Below are 6000 nucleotides of genomic sequence, written 5' to 3'. Positions count from 1 at the left end.
TTCAAATTCATTTAAAAGTTAAAACTTATTAGAATTAGTTTATGCTTTTGTAGATTTAAACAGTTTTTTAAAGATCTGTCATTATTTGAACCATCTTTTAAAAATATTTTTGTATCTCAGTAAGCTTTGGCATTGAGCCAGGACAAGATTTTTCTGTTTTGGGTTTGGGCTGGGTTCGTGCTCCTCCTCTATCTGTGACAGGATTTATGAGTAGAAGACTGTGTTACAGCACAGAGTCTCACAGTAACTATGTGAGTTGGCTTCCTTCAGCAAGTGCCTGCCAGATAGACTGCACAGGGTAAGTGCACCCGTCCTTTGCAAAGGAATGTGGATGGCTTGAGTGTAACCAGAGATTCTGGACCAGTAATATATAAAATGAAGTGGTGATAATTTGTAAATTGTACATCCCATTATAGGCAAGGGCATCCCAAAGCCATGGGATGGATTTCAAAAACTTGCAGCTGAAATGTGAGCAAGAAAAAACAAAATTATAGAAAAGAAATGTTAACTTAATTTCATTGTGGTGATTTGTGGAATCAATAGGGATATTCATTTCTGGTTGAAAGCAGCTTAGACTATAGAAGCAATAAATGCATGTTTTCAAAATCTTGTATCATGTACGTGGTATGTTTTGTAGCTATCATTAATACACATCATTAGTGCACTGCAGTTCATTGTCCAATCCAGTTATGTGATTGGTTTGGCATATTGGGTTTGTTGCAGAATCAGACCACATTTGGTGTATTGTGAGCTGTTTTGGGCCTCATACATAAGAAAGAATGTGCTGGCATTGGAGAGGGTCCAGAGGAGATTTACAAGAATGATCCCGGGAGTGTAAGGGTTAATGTGTGAAGAGCATTAGATGGCTCTGGGCTCTCATTGAAACCTACTGAATATTGAAAGGGATAGAGTGGATATAGAGAGGATGTTTCCAATAGTGGGAGAGTCCAGGACTAGAGGGTACAGCCTCAGAACGGAAGGATGAGCTTTTAGACCAGCGATGAGGAGGAATTTCTTAAGTCAGAAGGTAGTAAAATCTGTGGACTTCATTGTCACAGATGGCTGTGGAGGCCAAGTCATTGGATATATTTAAAGTGAAGTTTGATAGATTCTTGATTAGTAAAAGCATCAAAGGTTATAAGAGAAGGCAGGGGAATAGGGTTAAGAAGGAAAATAAATCAGCTGTAATCAAATAATGGAGCAGACCTGATGGGCTGAACTGTTCCTATGTCTTATGGTCTTATGATCTTATTATACATTACATCAAAATTTTGGTCTTTTCCTTTACTTTATGAAAAATACTTAAAACAGGAATTGTAATATAAAAATGAAACCCTGCATCATTTTCAGACCAAAATTGCAGCTCTTATGCAGTGGAGGGAGACATGTATACTGTTTTGAAAATGGACGTACTGTCTTTATCGAAAGGGGCAATGACAGACAATGAAGAGGAAGAGTATAAAGGATCAAAAATGATAAAGATAGAGACGCTGAAGATATTAAGAAATCTACCATTTTTTAAATTTGATAAATCACAAAATCTGAATAAAATGCATCTCAGGATCTTCAAAGATGAGAGAAGTGGGATGCAAGGGAGAAAGTTCAATCTTCAAGTATAACATTCTAATTACCTATCTCTAATATTTAACTTGACACATCAGTGTGATGTGGTACCAAAGATAATTATTGCAGTCATATTGTATAAAAAAGAACTAGACCAAGTGATTATGTTCAGTCAGTTTACATCAGTATGAGGAAAATTCCTTGGCACAGATTCTGAGAGGCAGCATAAATCAGTGCTTAGAGATATGCACATATAGATTTACGAAGGGACAGTCATATCTAACTAACTCAGTTGAGTTCAGCGAGAAAGATTGATGAGGGGGGGATCAAGCTTTGACGAAGGCCCACATGTCAGATGGATCATGAACATACAAGTTGGGATCTAAGGAGAAGCAACGTTCAATTAAACTCAACTCAGTGGGAGCAAGCAGAAGACAACGGTCCAACAATGTTTTAGTGGCAGGAGGGTTGGATCCAGCGGGATACTGCAGGGCTTAGTATGATGTGCTTTGCTTTTTAAGCCACATATAAAAGACTGGTCTTTACCATGAGCCCCATTACCAAGATTTCTCCATGATAACAACATTCGCAATGTGCTTAACAGTGAGGAAGGAGGATCTCATCTTTAAGAAGATATCAATAATTCAGTTAGGTGGACACAGAAGTAACATTGCTCCCAGGAATCTGTCTCCTGTTTTCCTACACTCATGATATACAGGATAGATCTGTGCTTCCTGCAGTGTAGGGCCAAATCATGGATTTACCTCTCCTTTCATTTCCTGCACATTTCCTCTCTTTCTCTTTTACACTGTTCTCATTTTTCGTCCAAAAGCATGATCAACTTCCTCCACTACAGCTGGATCTCACAAATCTAATCCTTTCATGGATATATTTGCAACGTGGTGCATGCAAACAATAAAAGTTTGAGCTTCCGCAGAAAATGTCTCCTGCCAATTGACTCTGATCCAACCTTTATCCTTGCCTTCTTTATAAAGTGACCATAATCTGCTACCAAATGTTTTAGGGTGTTACTCTTCCCTTGCATAGCTGTGCCACGATCCCATATTGTAGGCATCTTCACAGATTACGTAGGCGAGTGAATCTGGGTGTTTAGGAATGACCCACTCAGAACTGTGCTACTTAGGCTAAAAAGGAAAATATTTATTTTTGGACTGGTCAAACTCTGCATTGTTGCAATTGTATCTAAATGTAGAAAATAGCCTTCCATGTCCCCACCACATCCAAGTGTTCCTGGGTCACATGCTGCCTCTCTTAAATTTGACTTTTACCATAATTCAAAACTATGAGCTACTGGTGTTATTTAATGTACTACACTGGATACATTACTTCTTGCATGGTATGGCTGTCAGATTCTCCTTCACCTTCCACAATTTTCTCTCCTGCTGCCTTCCGCTATGTGCCTAAAGCATTCCCTTCTTTGAAAGCTGCTGTTCTAGTAGACTAATGTCTGCAGCTTCTGTTGGAGCTGTTTGACTTTTCCTTTAAATGCTGAATGGTTGGCACAAACTTTGTGTTATTTGTATTTTGTGTATATCACTGAGAATAGATCCAATTTCATAGAGTTATGCAGCTCCGGTAGAGACTGCTTGACCCAATAAACAATGACAACCATCAAACACCCATAAGACCATAAGATATAGGAGCAGAAGTAGGCCACTAACCCATTCATCGAGTCTGCTCGGCCATTCAGTCATGGGCTGATCCAACTCTTCCAGTCATCCCCACTCCCCTGCCTTCTTCCCATAACCTTTAATGCCCTGGCTAATCAAGAACCCATTTACATTAATCCTAAAACAATTGTGTTTAATTTTCCTCAGGTTTTCATCAACTCTCCCCAGACTTTACTACTGATACACAACAGGGTAACTTTACAGTAGCAAATTACCTGCAGTCTTCAATATCTTTATGGTATGGGAGAAATCTGTAGCACTGGAGACTCAGGAAGAACGTGCAAGCTGGGGCAGTGAGGTGCTTTAGTTTCAGGAACTGGCCATGTTGATATGCAACTGCTGTAAACAGTTTGCCATTAAACTTCAGTCAGATAGGAGTAGATTCACAGTATAGTGTTGTCAATTACTTCACCCGCATCCTTGTTTAACTTACACCTAAATTTGGACAATCATGTTTTTGTCTTGGTTTGAATAGTCATGCAACTGTAGGTATAGGCAGTGCTGGCTGTGAAGAGAGTGCGTAGAAGCTCAAGGGAGATAAAGGACAAACCAAGTGAATGAGCAAGGACACAGCAGCTGAACGTGATATCAGAAAATGTGTGGTCATCTATTTTGCAAATAAACTATTTTAAAAATCAAGACTAACAAAAGAAAAAACAGAAAATTTCTAGAAATATAAATGTTTCTAGTATATTTCGAGTGGAGGTTGTTAGATTCTGGATTAGTAATGGGAGAAGGCAGGAGTACGGAGATACGAGACATAATAAATCAACCATCATCGAATGGTGGAACAGACTCAATCAGCCAAATGGACTAATTCTGCTCTTATGACGTAAGGAATTACAATTTTATTAACACTCTGGCAGGCAGTCATCAGACTTTGGCACACTCAAGCATAGTCTTGTGTGTCTGGGCTCAGATCTAGGCTATACTGAGCTGAGTCACAAGTTTCGTGCAGTCAGAACTAGGCGTTGGAGTCAGGGGAATTAAGCACTTGTGTCCAGCATGGTCTCTTCTGCAAAGAATTTCAGTGGGGTGGAGGAAGAATGTGGTGAAAGTGAGTGGGGTCCCCTTTGCCTCAGCTGAATCCTGAGAACAGAAAGTTGGGTTCCACTATTAGTAAATGCCCAAGAACAGAAATATGGAAGCTAAACAGAATGATTCAGATTCAGGTTTATTTCTCCGTCAAAGCACTCAGTGGAATGTGTCATTTGCATTAATAGCCAGTGATCTGCTGTCGCCACACATTCCAGCACCAGCATAGCAATGGTCTGCAGAAAACACAAGCAGCAACCACAATGAAACAAGACAACGACAGCAAAACAAGCACATTCCCATCCACCAACCCCCCCCGACCCACTAACCCTCTCACACGCCCAGACAAGCCTCCATCGCCAGGACAGGCCGCATCTGTGCCTCCAATCCTTGTGCCAGGATTGTCAGACTCACAGGTATCAGGCCTCCAACTTCAGATTTCACCCCAGAACGCCAGTCATGGGTTTGATCCTCGGGCCTCGATTTGTAGACTCACAAGAACCACCATTCCCCGTGACCTGGCCCCTCAGGGCTCTTCCATTCTTTACTTCATCTTTCTAAACCTGCAAAGCATTTCTCCAGTCGTCAGTGTTACGTACCCCGTAACTGGGTTGCCAAACCAGCAGAAATGGATCACTCAGTTGGAGTCTGGATTACTAGGACTAAGAAAGTTTTATTAAAGAAACAAGCAACACAGTAATCGAAAGGATAATAAATGCAACAGTTCAGCAATGATAAATACACATGTGCACAGAATTAAGATAACAGCATCAATCAAGCTCTATCGTTGTCTAGGGGTAAATGACCAATTTCAAAGTGACACAAAGTTCAGTCCAAATTAGTTCAGTTCGCGGTAATCGTTGCCATGGCGATGGACAACGTTGGGGAAGGGAGAGAAAGAACGAGAACGACTGATCATTCAGAATAGCTTCCACACACAGACCGGCGATATTGCTCACAAGCAGCTTTCGGGCGGGTCCTTTGTGATGTCACCTGAGGTCACCGACTGTGACCCCTCCTCCAGATGCGGTTGATCCTCTGCAGTGAACCCAGCACCCAAGCAAGGGTGAACACACACCGGGTTCCCGCTGATCGTACATTTCCACCATGTGCGTTTAAGGCTGATCCCCCAATCAGCCGTCCAAGAGCTTTCCACCGACTCGTGAGAGGCGCACCACTTCCAGGGTCTCATTACCTCGAGTGTCGTGTGTGTCCTGCCTTAGCGAACCTGTCCCTTTTTATCCCCCCTGCTGAGGTATTGCCTGTCCATTACTTCAAACAGTTCAGGGTTCAAAGGGGGAGCCGCTCCAGACAGCTCTCTCTCCCGTCCCTTCATTACACATCTCCAGATCGCCTGTCCATCACTTCAAACAGTTCAGGGTTCAAAGGGGAGCCGTTCTAGACAGCTCTCTCTCCCGTCCCTTCATTACACATCTCCAGATGCTGCTTCATTGTTCCTTATCTCTCCTTCCCCTGAGGGCAGGTGGCAGACCAACTGCTGATGCCACTGATGCTAGCCCAGGCCAGCAAACATCTTAATTTATGTGTATTCTCGTCACATCAGAGATTCAAGTGTGGATATAACTCTGTGATAACCAGTTTGCGTGGAGGCAAGGTCTCACAGGAAGTCATGGACAGTCAGGTGGAGTTGTGCACACTGCGAGGCCTTAGCCATTTACTGGGGACCAGCATCCCCTAGGAGAAAGCACCA

General features: G+C 42.1%; 1 protein-coding gene across 1 annotated transcript in view; it reads left to right on the top strand.

Moving 5' to 3' along the window:
- Nucleotides 1–255: 255 nt before the first annotated feature.
- LOC134343462 (complement C1q tumor necrosis factor-related protein 7) overlaps nucleotides 256–6000 on the top strand; it is an 88059-nt gene continuing 82314 nt past the window's right edge. Inside the window, exon 1 of the mRNA XM_063042177.1 lies at nucleotides 256–298. The gene's annotated coding sequence lies outside the window, so the exon portion shown is untranslated. The remainder of the gene's footprint in view (nucleotides 299–6000) is intronic.

Source organism: Mobula hypostoma, chromosome 3 (genome assembly GCF_963921235.1).
Source record: "Mobula hypostoma chromosome 3, sMobHyp1.1, whole genome shotgun sequence".
NCBI lineage: Eukaryota > Metazoa > Chordata > Chondrichthyes > Myliobatiformes > Myliobatidae > Mobula > Mobula hypostoma.
Note: the sequence above shows the minus strand (reverse complement) of the source record. Positions and strands in the feature narration are given on the sequence as shown.